General features: G+C 36.2%; 1 protein-coding gene across 4 annotated transcripts in view; it reads left to right on the top strand.

Annotated features, from left to right (window-relative positions):
• Positions 1 to 17,059, top strand: part of TCF4 (transcription factor 4) — a 440,264-nt gene that overhangs the window by 301,645 nt on the left and 121,560 nt on the right. The window lies entirely within an intron of this gene.

The following is a 17,059-nucleotide window of genomic DNA, read 5'->3' as shown; positions in this document are numbered from 1 at the left end:
ATGTTTTATGGTACGTATGAGGAATTACTTATAAAATCATTATTAATTTAAAGGCCATGTTTCCATTTACAGAAACATAAAAGAACATTTAGAGACTAACATTTAGTGCATTTAAAGATAGCCTGATGATGGTGATGATTTTATTGTCTGTTTTTCAAGACAAATTTCTTCACTTATCTGATAGTCTTTTACAATAGTTTTTATGCTTTATGTTGGATGCTATTTTAAAGTTATATCCACCAGTGAAATTTGAGACTTGTGATGAGAAATTATTGCAGAAACTTTTCTATGTTGGTAATTATAAATAGTATTCTTATTATGGAGTAGTTATTAGAAACAGTCATTAACTGTCCTAAATACTGTCATCATTGTACTTAGGGAGCATTGACATTAAATATACAAAAATTAGAATCAGTCTTAAATCTTGTCGATTAGAACTTGTCTTAGTTCAACAGACTTGGGTAAAAAAAATTAAATACAATCAGCAAAAGTTATTATCAAGTAAACTGTCTCCAGATTCAATTAGCCATTGTTTCAATAAAGTGCCCATGCTTTACCCCCTTATTAAATCTAAATGAATAAACATGAGAGGGTTATCATCACACCAAAAAATTTTCCCCTGCTAGTTCATATAAACTTGGGTGAAGTTGTGAGTTATTTATTCTATGTGTATCCCTTGACCAGAGGTTGCACTAAAGATATTTTTCATAGCTATGCTCCAAACCTAAGATGATGTAGTAAAAACAGTATTCAATGAAAAATACACCTCAATCTGCCTTTCAGCTTTTCTGGGAAGTTGAAGCTTTGGGTAAAGGTTGAGGGAATTGGGGGAGGGGGTGGGCAAGGTGGGAAAGATAACCATGCATCACATAACAGAGGGTGAAGATTAAAGATGTTACACAGTGGGGGGAGGGGAGGATATGAAAACACTTTACTTGTATGATAGAATCACTGAAGAATTGCCACTATATGTATTTAGTATTTTATCCCCTAAGATTTTGGATTTAAATTTTAGTCACTAGGCTATGTTGAAAATTAAATACTTGCAATTTCAAGGAAATTAAAGTGTCTTTAAGAATGGATAGAAAGTTGAAATTTTTTCTTTTTTGGTAAATGTCCTTTATAATAAAGATAATGATATCTCAAACTATTAAAATGGTCTATTTTTAAAGATCTATCTTTGATTTAAAATGACTTAGCAGTTTTGAGAGAGAGAGAGAAAGAGAGAGAGAGAGAGAGAGAGAGAGAAGAATTTGCATGCCCACAGACAATTCTGCATACCAAATTTCAGAGTCTTGCAAATTCCATTATAAATATCTGAAAACTAGGGTTTGAAATGGCAGCCTTGACAGATCCTTAACCACTGCAGTGCTGCCAGGTATTTCTGTGATAATGCTAACAAATAAATTAGAAAAACTTTTTACAAATTAAGCCAATTTGTAGATTGATGGCTTATTTTAGCATTTAGTCTCGGCCAAAATATTTGTTAGTAAAGAATCTTGAAAAGATATTATGCATTTGTATATCTAGTCCTCCCAAGGTAGATGTGACTTAAACATCCTCCCAAGGTAGATGTGACTTAAACATTTATATCATAGTCACAACTGCCTAGCAGCCAAGATACTCATTCAAACCCAAGTATAGTGATTTTAGCCATTTCCACTCTGTGCTGAAAAAGTTTAGTCTCTCCTAAAATTATATTTACCCAAGGTTGTTTAGTGTAAGTACTAACTGCTGTACTATTACTTTTTAAGGTTCTATCATATCTGGATTCATTTCAGATTCCAGCTATCACCACTAACACCTCCACATGGATAACCATGAAGAGAAATAGAAGTAATGGCCATGTTTACAATTTTTAAAGTTTTGCATATGTGTTAGTGATTTAACACCATCACATACACACATATATTCTCTTTAGTATATTAAAATGAACTTGTCATTTCAAGGCATGTGTACTAAATATAAAGCATTCAGTTATTAGTGTTTTCTATATTCTTGTAAACATCTGTAAAGTGAAAGCTGGAAGAGACCTTAAGAATCATCAGGTATAACCTCTTCATTTTATAGATGAGGAAACAGACTCAGAGATGTAAAATGACACTTAGCAAGTAGCAGAGCTGGATTTGAACTCAGGTCTCTGAGATCAGAATCAGTATGCTTTCTCTCTTTACCACAGCCTGTCTAAAGCTTCTTTATTGGCAATCACATTTTAAAAACTAGAATGTGCTAAATGAATTCTCAATAACCATAATAATCATAGACACTATGATAATGTATCAGTGATTTTTTTAAAATCTTTAACCACTATTAAATAGGTCTTAGGTGCTATGAAAATTACCATCTTGAAACAAAATAACAGCTTTCTTTTATATCAAAAAATAAGAGTAATCTACATGGAAAAGTTTTAGAAAGAATAATCTTATTTCCTACCCAACTGCCAAGAAGCTAAGTAAGATTGCAGGAGAGCACTGGCTTCCTACATATGAATATTCCTACTAGTGAGTTAAAAGGTACAGTGTAGAATCAGTCATTGAAATACAGAGGGAACTAAACAGGTTTCCATGCAGTTAGACATGAAGCAGGTTGCCCCATCCTAGATGACTCCATATATGTAAAGTAGAGATGTGGAGTAGTGGATAGAGAGCTGAAAAATCTGGATTCAGCTCCAGGCTCAAACACCCAGGAACTTTGTAGGCAACCCATGTGACTTCTCAGTGTTCTAGGCAATTCTGTAACGCTGTGATTGCAGAAAAAGGGTTAGTCTGAATTAGTAGAGGACATTTCCTTACTAAGAAATTCTCTACGCTAGTAAAATAACAAGACCCAGTACCTAGCTCTATAGTAGAAACACATGTTGTACCACCTAAAATAATCAAAGGTCAGAATGAGAAACACCATATTGTTACTGGAGAAGTAAGCAAACATCAGCATACACACACAAACTGCAAACATTGAAGTGCATGAGTTTGGGAAGATCAAACAACCAACATTTATAATCAGGCATTTTCTCTGTAGCAGACACTGTGTAAAGGGCTGGAACTGCAAAGATGAGGCATGAAACAATCCCTGCTTTCAAGGAGTTTCTGTTCCAGTGACAGAGACAACATATCTAAGGATATACAAGAGGAACATAAAGGAAATAAAAACAAATGTGAAGTAGATAAATGAGGTAACAGTTGGAAGGATCAGAAAAGGTTTTATCTAGAAGGTGATGTTTGAGTGAAGTCTTGAAGAAAGAGAGAGATTCTTCGAGGCAGAGATGAGGAGGGAGTACGTATCATACAGGGGGATAGCTAGGCCAAGTGGACAGGGATGATTGTCTAGTGTAGGCAACAGATGATTAGACTTTAACCAAGGGGGCAGCTTGTAAGAGAGAAGATGTCTTTGAAGTTTCCTCAACTGTAAAATGGAAATAATAATAATGGAACTTACCTCACAGGGTAGTTACGAGGATCAAATGAAATAATATTTGTAAAGAACTTAGCACTGTGCCTGGCAAATAGTAGTCATTATATAAATGCTAGGTAGCAGTAGTAGTAGTAGTAGCAGCAGCAGCAGCAGCCATAGCAGCAGATGTGGTAAAAGTAGTAATTAGTATTCATGTATATTTCATTATACTTTTGGAGTTTTGTTGGCATTGTGGCTATGTCATATTCCCTCAGTATTTTGGGTGGGAAACCACCAGATAATTTTTCAGCACAAAAAATAATTTAAAGTAGAGGAAAAGAAGACTAGATTTGTAATCAGGAAATCCAGCTTTCTGACTCTGCTAGTTGTGATCTATGTGACACAGAGCAAGTCACAACCTCTTGGAGCCTAAGGTACTCTCATATTCTACATCTCAGATCTAGTGATTTTATGAGTTGTTAGAAACTCTGCTGATAAACTATAGTCTTGAAATGTATCACCAAGTGAATGATACCCTTTACCAGTCTAGAAAGTGACCATAGAAATTAGCTAGAAAAGTCACCATAATTTCTTTTTTGATAACATAACTAAAAGTAAATTTAACATCTTTATTTACAAATGTTTTCCAATAAGCTGAATTTTCTGAGCCCAGGAAGGATCTGATAATTTTAGACTTGAGTCTCAATCTAATCACACTTTAGTTTTTTTTGTGGTGAGCTGTCACTGTACATGGACTTCATGGTTTAGGTCATGTTTTGGTCCTGAAAATGAAGGAAAAGCACGTTCTCCTTTCTCTCCCTTCTCCTTCCTTCAATAAAATTTTAATTGTATAACCAAGTGATAGATCTTGTGCATTGTATGAAAATTATGAAATGTAATCTTCAGTCTTGATTTCCCAATTCATTTGAGGGGGAGTGCAATGTGATGCAAACACATAACTGTTTTATACATTTATTGTACAATAAGGGCATTAAAGAATTGTACCTCAAAAAATGCAAAGGCTGAGGAGGAAAGCCCTCATGCAAGAAATGGCATTTGATTTGGGCTTTAGGTAGGAAATCAACAGGTGGAAGAAAGACATTTCAGGTCTGGAGATCAGTGTCTTGGCTATATGAGAGTCAAGACATACATACAAGAAAAATTAATAAAAGTAGAAGTCCTCCTGTTGCTAAATGTTAGCTTCTCTAGCATGGAAGTGACAATTGTTAGATTTGATTGGCTTCCAGAATAACCTAGTAGTTATAAATATCCACTGTAAAATTATGCCAATTGCCACTTAATCCAGGTATTGGGGGCTTTTTTTTTTTACCTTATCCACTTCAGAAATAATTTATCAGGACCTCCCAAGGCCATTCCCAAGAGATTCTAGGCTATTCTACTCTGAACTCCCTGTCAGGATTCGTTTTGACCACAGCCATCTCCCACCAAGTTGTGTACACACACACACACACACACAGAAAGAAAGAGAGAAAGAGAGAGAGAGAGAGAGAGCTCTTGAGCTGAGAACATTAATCAAATCAACACTACAATTGCCTCTGTAATGGGTGTGCCAATAGACTGTCTTATTACTCCATACTTTATCACCGCCCCCCAACTAAGCTCTCTGATGTCAAGACTGTCTTGCTTATATATTTATATGTCCATTGCTTAGCACATTGCCTAGTAAGTGCTTAATAAATGCCTTTTCTACCCTTACTCCATAAAACATTGCAATGTTCATTAGGTTTTTTTTAGCTGATTATTTGTGGGATCATCCAGAAATTTAGATTCTTATTTATTTTCCTCATTATAGTCACAGAATCATAGAATTTTAGAACCATTACAAGCTTCCTTGTTTTATGTGTGAGGAAACTGAGGCACAGAGGTACATGAATTGCCTGCCTAATGACACATTTGGCACAGCCAAAATAGATCTTGGGTTCCTGATACCAATTACAGGACTCTTTGAACTATAATACACCATTCTATTTCTTTAATTAAATTCCAGGAATGTAGTCTGGGACTGTTTTGGTCATAATGTCTTAGCCACAGTGTAGTAACTAAGAAAACCACAAACATTAGGATGAATTGGAAATCTGAATGGAAACCAAAGTAAACTTTACTAAATAGATTGAGGTGACAACATATAGAGCAATATGGGAATGATGTCTGGAGAGCCTTCATTTTTTAATTTAATTTCCCAATTGTCTTCACTCTCACCGAATTAAAGGTTTGCTACCGGATGAGATGGGTAACTATAGGCTTCATTTGAAAGTTTAGGAAAAAGCTCCCTGGATGAATAGGAAGGAGGGAGCCCTGTCACCCCCTCCACACCTTCACTCAATGTTTCTCTTCTGTAGTTTTCTCCCCTGTGCTGCCTTCTTTTTTCTCTCCTTCTATCTCCCCCTCTCTCTTCCTTCTCCACCAATCCCAATCAGAAGCCTTCAGGGAATTCTAGTGTTCCATGACCCTCTTTGATCCTTCTGCCAGGACCAGTGGTGAAGAGGAAAGACTTTACCTTTAGAACTATTGGGGTTCTAGCTGTCATTAGCAAAATTAATAAAAATAGCTAACATTTGTATCTGTTTGCCAGGCACTGTGCTAATTATTATCTCATTTAATCCTCACTTAACCTCAGTACCCTAGACAAGGCTCTAAGAGTAATGATCCCTTCCAAAACTCCTCTTCCAAATTTCCCTTTTACTGACTAGGGTATCATACCATCCTTCCAGTCACCCAGGCTCACAATCTAGTTGTCATTATCATTTTCATGTCCCCTCCCCCCCACATCCAGTCTATTTGTCAAGTGCTGTTATTTCTACCTTTGCATCTTTCCTATATACCCTGACTTCTTTCCTGACATTGCTTCCACTTGCTTGGTTCAGCCCCCCCCACCTCACACCTGAATTAACTGCAATGTTCTCATTGACCTCTCTGCCTCTCCTCACCCTAGACTGTCTTTCAGTCAACTATCAAAGTGATATTCCTACAGTGTACCTCTGACTATGTCATTCCCCCCATTCAATAATTCCAAGGCCTCTCTATTCGATCCCATGCTCAAATATAAAATGCTCTTTGTCTTTGAAAGTCCTTCAAAATCTGACCCCTTTCTACCTTTCTAATCTTTTTATCTCTTACTCCCCTCTACATATCCTAATCTTATGTCTCTGGCATCTGTGCTGGTCTTCACATAAGATACTCTCATCCTGTGACTCTGCATTTTCACCTGCTCTAGGCCTGCCTGGAATTTTCTCCTTCCTAATTTCTACTCCCTGGCTCTCCTGGCTTCCTTCTAGTTTCAGCTAAAATAGCACCTTTTGGAAGAAGCCTCTTCTGGTCCTTCTTAGTGCTAGTACCTTACCTCAGAGATTATTTCCAATGCATCCCTTAAACATCTGGTTTGTATATAGTTGTTTGCATTTTGATTCCATCCATGAAATTGTTGAGTTCCTTGAAGGCAGTGACAGTTTTTGCCTTTCTTTGTATTTACAGAATTTAGCACAGTGCTTGGCATATAATAAGTGCTTAATAATTTCTTGATGACTTAGTCTCTTCTCTAGAGTAGAAATATAATACTTATCTCAACCACAGGGAAGTACAGGCCTTGTGAGCAGATAACAGAAGAAAATGCCACTTTCTATAGCAGAGAAAATCCCCACTTTGTTTGGCTTCTCCATACAACTTAGTGAACAATGCAGAAAACCGACCTTTTCCAGGTTTCAGCTCTTTTAAAGATAGATATCACTTGTATTGCTTATTCAGAATACTTTTGTCATTTTTTAATTGACAAGAACACCAGGATAAAAGTTTGGAAAAATAAAACCCTTTGTCAAAAATGGTTGGTGGTGACTCTCATGCCTTTAACTTGTTGGTAGCCTAATTCATTGTAAAGAATAGTACCAATTAGTAATTCTGCTGAGGTTTTAAACTGAATTCCTATCCATTCAAAAATGAATGGAAGTCACTAAAATATTAGTGCCATCTGATTTTTAATGTTTTTTTTCGCTGCTCACCTAAGCTATATTCAGATGGCCAAGAAATGAAAGGTTTTAGGTTTATTAGTATTTACCCAAACAATCCATTCTACTTTTGTGGTGAGTTAGCACAGTGAAAACATGAATATATTGCAGTCTTATTTTGTAAACATGCACAATATTCCTTATTTGGATCTGGACATCTGGGGTTATTTCAAGGATCTTTACTTAAATTCTTGGTTTTATTAACCAATAATTCACTTAATAGATACTGATTTGATAAATTTCATGTTTCATCTCACCTGATACTTCATTGTGCCTGTATTATTATAAAATTATATGACACTTGCAGTAAGACCTAGAAAGCTAATTCCCTTACTTTTCAAGAGACTCAGAGTTGAAGCGACTTGCCCAGGGTCTCACGGGTATAAATAGCCAAGCTGATAATGAAATCCAGGTCTTCTGACTCCAAATCATGCCATACTACATTCTCTTTAGCATATTTATGATTAAAAGCATTGGTATTGCCATTCCTATAAGTAGTCAACAAAAACTTAAAAAATATTTAGAACAAGCAAATTTCATGTTCTAAAGAAATCATTTTAATAGTGAGGGGAGGCTATTTTTATTTTGCCTGATTATTGGTTAATGCATAGATAGATCCATTTTTATTGAGGGTCTATTTTTAAATTTATTTTTGTATTTATCTTGTATCCAGATGCTATGAAAATTATCCCTTCCCCCCATGTGCCTTTTGGAGTGAGGCCTTGCTGAAGTATAATAGTTAGAGGTCCCAAAAAGGGAAACTTTCCTCCCTCCTCCAACACACACACACACACACACATACACACACACACACACACACACACAACTTCCCCTTAACGTTACTAGAGTTCATTTGTTCATTTTGCACATCTCAGGGCAAAATGTGTCTCCAAACCATTCTGGAGGAGGAAAAAATTGCCTCATGCTTTCATTTGGCTCAGGTAAATGTAGTAAATGCATTCTCTCTTTATCTAGGGAAGTACCACAATTTGAGTCAGCTTCCTCTGTCTCTGTTGTTATTTTGTCCAGTAAGTGAGATACCACTTCAGTGTCTCAGAATAGAAACAGTTTGTTTTCGTTCTGAACTCTTGGCCCGGCTGAGTATAACATGCCCCCAGTTGTACTAGGTCAGGATGAAGATTTTTTTCAAGAACATTCCATGCATCCCAGGGGTATGGAGGTGGGGATTGTTTTCCAGGCCCTTGGAGTTGGGGTGAGAAGGAAATTAAAAAAGAAATTTCATTTTCTTTCTTGAAAATGCAGTTTCATTATATATCCTTTATCATTTTTAAGTAATATAATAGAATTCCACTTTAACAGGTATGCATGAACGTGGGGAAGAAGCGCTTACTCTGTGATTAATGCCTGGAAATTTTCTTGTGTACTCTGATACTGACAACTACTCTGGACTTTCGTTTTCTTTGTTCAGGCTGCAGTTGTTTCATGGTAATGTTTCATATTACAGTAGCATGCATTCTGTTAGACTTGAGATATATATTTGGATTCCACTGACACACAGCCACCATGTCAGTCTGTCTTGTAGAATATTGTCTAGAAGATGATCTGTTGATACATGTAATACATGGTATCTTTTGAATTCTGCACCATAAAATTCTAAGACATATAGGACCAGCTATGAAGAAGAATTTGAACTAATTAAAGAAGGTCCTCTACCACTTAAGTCAGCCTCTTCCATGATTTGAGACTTAGCTGCAAGATCTCTCCTTGTGATGCTCCCAATCCCATCTGAAAGTGAGTTTTCTTTCCCTCCTCAAAACTTCTTAAAGCACTCATTCTGCATATTTATTTTGCTATTCAGTTTCAACTAGCTCTGAGAATACAAAACAAAAATGTAGCATTCCCTGTCCTCAAGGGACTGTTACTACCTTCTGCCTTGTATCATACAGATTTGTGTATATATTCATCCTTGAGGGAAAACCTGCAAGTTCCTGGAGAGCAAGTATTATCATTTTCCCTCTTCCTGTACTCCTCACCTAGCACAAACTCTTTCAGATGCTTATAAATTGTTGAGTTGAAGTATTTTGAAGATGGTAACAAGAATTTGGTGGGTCCATCTTTGTGTTTTCCTGTGATCCTGCCATACATCCATGGAAACCATAGAGATTTGTTATTAATTAGTTGATGTGCTTTGCAAAATCAGTGCGGGTCTGGATAAGTTTCCATATTATAAGATTATATGAGAAATACCTCTTTAGTCTGAAGTCGAAGATAGGGAAATTGAGGCATAGAGAGCTAAAAGCTTTATCTTTTAAAAGAAGACTTGGCATAGCTTGGTTGTCAGTGCAAAGTTATTTCAAAATAGTATTACAAACAGTTATCTACTTAATTCAGGAACAATGGCCCACATTCCTTGAATATATGTGAAGATAGACAATTTTTCAGGATGAAAACATTCTGTGTAGATAAACCCTGCACAAGATAATTTAGGAGGGTAATTTGTTGATAGAATCAAGCCTGTGAATCATGTTTTGTCAGTCCTCATATTCATACATTCAGTGAGTTAGTCAGCATTTATTAAGTGTTTTCTGTATGCTGGGCACTGTGCTAAACTCTGGTGTTGTGAAGGAAGAAAACAACATTGTCCTTATTCTCAGAAAGCTCATCTTTTAATGAGGAAGACGACATGCAGAAAAGTATACACATAGTATTTATACAATGTAAATGGAAGGTAATCTCAGAGGGAAGGGACTAACAGTAGGGAAGGGGAAGAATGGAAAAGTCCTCCTCCATAAAATGGGATTTGAGCTGAGTTTTGAAGGAAGCCAGGAAGCAGAGATCAAGAGAGAAAGCAGACGAGGCATGAGGGATAGCCAGTGGGAAGGCACAGAGTTAGAATATGGAGTGTTTGAGGGACGACAGGAGAGTCTGTATCATGGGATCTTGATGAGTGTGTGGAGAGGAGGAAAATGTAAAAAAAATTAGAAAGGAAGAAAGAAGCCAGGTTATGTCTTTAAAAGCCAGCAGAGGATTTTATATTTGGTCTTTGGGGGTAATTGGGAGCCACTGGTATTTATTGAGTAGAATGATGACAAGGTCAGACCTGCATCTTAGGAAGGTCATTTTGATACCTGAGTGGAGGATGGATTGAAGTGGGGAGAGAGTTGAGGCAAGGAGACTAATCACAAGGCTTTCTGTAGTTGTCCAGGCATGAGGTGATGAGGAGTTGGTGGCTATTTGAAGGCACAAAAGGCTACTGTTTTCTTATATAAGATAAAGGAATTTACCAACCTGAATATTTTAATATTCAAACCATATGAATGCTTATAAATGCAATACAACAGCACAATATAGTACAGTACAGTATAGCTATTTATTAAGTGCCACCTACATACTAGGTACTATCCTAGAAATTGAGGATGTGAGAACAAAAAGGAGAAAGTTCCTGTTCTCAGCTCTCAAGGATCTAACCCTCTGCTGGGGGATACAAAATATACCCTGATGAATAAGTACAGGGTAATGAGAAGAAGGCAAGAGTGCTATCAACCATGGGATTTGGCAAGATGAAATGGGAGTAGCTTCACAGAGAAATGCTATCTGAGATTATCCTTGAAGGGAAGATAAGAATTGAAATGGGGTGATAAAACCTAAAAGTGTTGGGGAAAGTAGGTTCATATTAGGGAGAGAAGAGGGTAGCAATAGGTCAAGGACTTAGAGTACACCAGAGTCAACTGACAATAGTGTCTTCACTCTGACATTTAATAGTTTTATGACCCATTAAAATATTTAATTTCATTGAGCTTCATTTATCTTACCTGTGAAATGGAGAAAATAATATTGCATAAGGTTGTTGTGAGGAAAGCACTCTGTGAATCTAGAAACATTATATGACTATCAGGTATTATTATTGATGAAGAGTGTGTATCCCCATTATCTTCATCCCTCATGTAACATAGGTTCACTTTCTTTTCCCCTGTAATTAATGTTTTTATTGTTTAGTCATTTCAAACTCCTTGTGACCACATTTAAGGTTTTCTTGGCAAAGATACTGGAGTGGTTTCCCTTCTCCAGCTCATTTTACAGATGAGAAAACTGAGGCAAACAGGATTAAATGACTTGCCCAGGATCACACAGCTAGTAAGTGTCTGAGGCCAAATTTGAACTCATGAATATGCGTCTTCCTGATTCCAAGCCCAGTGTTGTATCCACTGTGCCTAGCAGCCCCGTAATTAATATAAGTTGTAGTTCTTCTGCACAGATTTCCCTCTATAGGATTGAGGGGGGGAAAGATTTCAGGATGTTCTCTGTCTTATCTAGCACATGAAGTAGCAAAGTAAGGCACCATTTCCAAAAAAGGCCCTTGTATTGGGAGTATATATACAGAATATGTCCTAATTCAAAAATAGGAAGAACATTATATGATAGTCCAAGCATTTGCCTTTTAAGATAACATTATGAATTGTCTTAATTGTACAATCATCAGTGACTTGGTATACATACATGCATCTTAGAATCTGTTACAGGGGCAACTAGGTGGCACAGTGGATAGAGCACTGGCTCTGAAGTTAGGAGTACCTGAGTTCAAATCTGGCCTCAGACCAAACACTTGACACTTACTTACTAGCTGTGTGATCCTGGGCATGTAACTTAACCCCAATTGCCTGAAAGTTAGAAAAAAAAATCTGTTACAAACAATGTTCAATAATACTGACAATAATATTCAATAATGTTCAATAATATTGAACAATGTTCAATAATGCTGGACTGATTGTCCAGCAGTGCCCAAACATGTTCAATATTGAGCTGAAAGGACAGTTAATTTTCAGTATCCTGACATCACTGTGATTTTTGCAGTTCATTTTTACCCTCACTGTCATAGTGGGATCTTTTGTGTATGATTGGGTTAATTAAGGGGTTCTCACCTAAAGGAAGTGGAGGAATTTCGTGTGTGTGTGTGTGTGTGTGTGTGTGTGTGTGTGTGTGTGTGTGTGTTTCATGTAGACCTGAGATTGGGAATTTTCTCTGTGGAAATTCTATCTCAATAACATAGAACCACGACTCATCTGTGACTTACAGTCTTAAAGAGTTTGGAGCCAGTTCAAAGTGGTTGGATAATTGATTCCTTTGAAGACAGTGATTTACATTTGGGTCAATACAGCTGATATGTAGCAGAGACAGGATTTGAACCCAAATCTTACTAGTTCCAAAGACAATTCCTCTATGACACTATGCCCCTCCTTTGGACAATTGACATTAGCCATTCTACAGCTATGGGTGTTAGCTTATTGAAAATTCATTGTTATGTACATAACATAAATCTGTACATGCAAACTGCCTATCATTATTTAGTTCATTTTGTCAATTAAATTTCTGAAACACTTTGGCATACTTATAGATAGTGACTACTACTGGGATAATGCAAAAAACTGTGGGCTTAACTTTTGAGCAGCATTCATTAATAACAGCTTTCTGGATCAACTAAATGTGGTGTAGAATAACTGCCTTTGCCTGGCTCAGTGAAAATCCCTTAAGTGGTTATGTTACGTCCAGATGCAAAATGGAAAATATTGCATGTAGAGATTAAAACACCAACAAACACTAGTTATTGGTGTGGTTTTTTTAATCTGTTTCTTGTCAGATAATTTTATATGTATTTTGAGAGGTTTCTTCTTTTTACCAGGAGACTTGTGATGGACCAAAGTCCATATTAGATAGAAAATAGTTTCCCAGGATAGAAATGCACGGTTAATATATTTTTCTGATCTGGTACTTTGCACATGGCAGTTGATGTTTTGGAATTAAGTGACAGCATTTGGAAAATATTCATTTAGGTATTATACATTTTAGCTATTCTACATACAAAGTAATTTGTTGATAATCCTTATTTACATAGGGGTATGGTAGTTAGTTCTATATGGCCACCATAATAAGTTGCATTCATTGGTTTTGACCATCATATTGAAAGATTCGTGGAGCTCTATATGTTCTTTATATAGAATAGGTTTCTTTGACCTTCTGAATACTCATCATTACTTTGGACTCTCTCTTCAACCCAGATTTAGAGCCAGTTTAATAGTGTTTGAAAAATAACACCTTCAGTTTTTAAGTGAACATTTCATTTTGTTATTGTTCAGTTGTTTAGTCATGTCCAACTCTTTATGACCCCATGAACCATACTGTCCATGGGGTTTTCTTGACAAAGATATTGAAGTGGTTTGCCATTTCTTTCTCCAGTGGATTAAGGCAAATAGAGATTAAGTGACTTGCTCAGAGTCACACAGCTATTACATTTCTGAGTTCACTTTTGAACTCAGGTCTTCCTGACTCAAGGTCCAGCACTATCCACTGAGCCACCTAGCTGCCAAACATTTTATTACAATCCAACAAAACAGCACTATTTTGTTTCCTAATTGGTGTGTGTTTGTGTGTGTGTTAAATTGTCTGCCTTTCCTACCCAAAATGTAACACTTTATTTAATTTGTTTTTACTTATTTTTGTCTATATAAATCATTTCTCTTAAACCAGATCATAATTTTTCTCAGGTTACAAAGTGGTTTTATATTTCTTTGTGTTCCTTGTAGTATACAGTAAGGTACAGGAAGAGTACAGATTAGTTGAGTCTATAAATCCTAGAATAAATCCCTTTGTATTATAAGACTTCAGAATTACATGATTCATCTATTTATGCAACAAGTATTTATTGAGAATCTCCTTCATACAGTGAATTGTGGGAGGTGTTATGGTTAATCTCAAAGAAGCGTATAAAATAGTGCCTTCAAAGTTCTATCTACCCTAATCCTAAGAAGCAAGAGTAGATGGTGACCATAACACTTCGTTTCAATTATTTGACTCTATAAGGAAAAACCAAGAAACAAGGTACCTCAGAAGAAGAAAGAATAATGTTGAAACTTTTTAAAGTGATCAATAATTTCAAGAAAAAGAGTTCGAATCCATTTTCAAGAGATTCATTTCTCTATAGGGAGAACTGTTTACCATCACAAACTACTACATCTTCAACATCTATACATTTGTAACTAACTTGCAAGGAGTAGTTGATTAATTTTTATTGTGGCTAATTGTCATTCTTTTTTACTTCAGTTATACAAGTAACTGCTTCTCTAAGAGTGTGTGTATGTATGCAAACAAGTATGTACACACACACACATACACACATAATGCCCTTTCTTATTATGGTTAAAATGTGAGAGGCAGCATGGCATATCGGATAAAAGACTGGCCTTGGAGCCAGAAAATTGTGCACAGACCCACCATGGGCAAGTTACTTAACCCTCCCACTACCCTCAGGCAACTCTCTGTAAGAGTATAAGTCAGAGATGAGTTGAAGGTCTCCATCCCATGGAGGAATTTTCCACATTGGGATTTCTTAAACTGTTTAAATCACTGGTGCAAACCAAAATATGTGTTCTCTCTCTCTCTCTCTCTCTCTCTCTCTCTCTCTCTCTCTCTCTCTCACACACACACACACACACACACACACACACACACTCTCACAGAAAACATAAGGATTTATGCATGCTTAATTTCCCATGGAATATATTTCTTGTGTCCTCAAAATTTCAAAAGTCTATGGACAGAGAAAGTGAGCTTAAGTTTTAAAAACCTTGACTTGAGTTTAATGGTAGACATGTGCTCTAAGGTTAGAAAAGTAAAAATGAAATATAACTGAACTAAAGCAAATATCCTTTCTCATTGGTTGGAATTCAAAGATTAGCTTTCAGAATCCTACATCTCTGTTAATTACTGTACTTTATTACCATAAGCACATGAAACACCACATTCTTCTCCATGTGTTCATTAAAGCTCAGTCTTAATAGTGCTGTCTGAAAAATTGTATGATTTCCATTTCTCTAAAATGATTTTGTAGATTTTTAAAAATCCATTATACCTTATCAGATTAAAATATCTACTTGAATCTGAACTTGCCAGTCACATACTCAAGAGATAATTTTATAAGTATATAAAGCTCTAGCCTAATTACAAATTATTTATACCTAAAAAAGGTAATGTAAAAGCATTCAAATGTTTACAAAACATGCAGAAAAATATTTAATGTAAGCAAAACAGTAAGATTATTTATTGAAATAAATTTGTTTAGAAATATTTCAAGCAGTTCAACCATGTAAATTTAGATGTAATCGAGAAACAGCTTTCTAAAAATAAAGTTTTCATCTTTAAAAAATCTCATCCTTTTTTTGTATCCTAGTCCCTTTTCTAACTAGAGTCTTTTTTACACAATGACCTGTAATAGTTGGGAACTCTGGCCTCCTGTATTAAACACTGAGGGTGGTTTAAAGGTTACAAATGTGATCCTGTCAGATTGACAACTAACTGTTCTAATGAGGAAAAAATCCTCAAAGCATGAAATTTGAATGAAATGTGTGATTATAATTCAAGTACTGTTTACACAAACCTCTGGGGACCTCTGGAATAAATACAGAGCAAGTGAGTTAGATCTGCTCTTCCATACACATAGATACATGTACATATATGTGTGTGTTATACACATATGTGCTCTAATAATGCATAAACACATGCATATCTACCCATATTCACTTGTGCCTGTATCTGCGTTTATTTTAGAAGTGTGGAAGAAACTTTCAGCCATTAGCCAAGACTTTGCTCTTCAGAATCAACACCATAATCTCTCGTTGTTTATTAATACTGTATGTGTTTTGTTGCCATGTTGAGTTGTAAGGAAATAGGTGCTTTGAATTATTAAAGTTGATTCTAGAGAATAGCTGTATGCTCGGATGGCATTTGCTTCGGCATATGCAAATGATTTAGTTTCATTTGGGATCAATTCCCAGAGGCCCTCCTTTCCTGTGATGCTCTGAATTTGGCAAGCTGAAGTCAGTCCCAATGTTTCTTTATTTTTCTTTCTCTTTCTTTCTTCTCTCCTTCGTTATTTTCTTTTCTTTCAGCCTAGTTAATACAGTATAAAGAAAATTAAGGGAAAGAATACACCTTCTGAAAATTATTGTAGTTTTAAAATATTTTATTTATCCATTCTGATCAAAAGGAGGTGAACTGAAAAACATTTGTTGGGTGTTATCCACCTAAAATCGACGCTCTAATGATTTCCTTTTAACTTCAGTGGGAAAAAAATCTGTTTGGAGACTTTTTGGAAGGTTGATATAGAAATATGACTATTTTAAAATTAAGACACAAAACCCTAGAAATTTGCAGATGTGCTGCAGTTGACTTCAAAACTTGACAGCAGTAAGTCATTCTCAGGTCAAGATATTCCAAACTCTGTGCTAAATGCAAACGAATAAACTGTGGGTGGGGGTAGAGAAACCAAAAACCACACCAAGACACCCAACACCTAAACTAAGAAATCGCCAATTGTGGATGACTATTCAGAGAGCATTCAGCATCCCATTTTATTACACTGGCTCCTCTTTAAACAAACGCTTGCTGCATGGCAAGATTAAGTTCACTCATTTACCACTTCTTCTCATCGATTAAAGGGAAGCTGATGGCTTGCAAAACCCCAGGCTTGCAGCAGTGTTACTCTGTTTCATTCCTCAACCTCGTTTTGTAGGTTGTTGACCAAGCAGTCAGAAAACACTGCCCCTCTCTCCTTTTGAGCGAGGTCAGAGACGTTGTTTTTTTTGTTTTTTTTTTTTTCCTCCCTTTTCTCTGAGTCGAGTTCTCAGGCAGCTGCGTAC

The sequence above is a fragment of the Vombatus ursinus genome, unplaced genomic scaffold (genome assembly GCF_900497805.2).
Source record: "Vombatus ursinus unplaced genomic scaffold, bare-nosed wombat genome assembly UNPS02014791.1, whole genome shotgun sequence".
NCBI classification, from domain to species: Eukaryota; Metazoa; Chordata; class Mammalia; order Diprotodontia; family Vombatidae; genus Vombatus; species Vombatus ursinus.
Note: the sequence above shows the minus strand (reverse complement) of the source record. Positions and strands in the feature narration are given on the sequence as shown.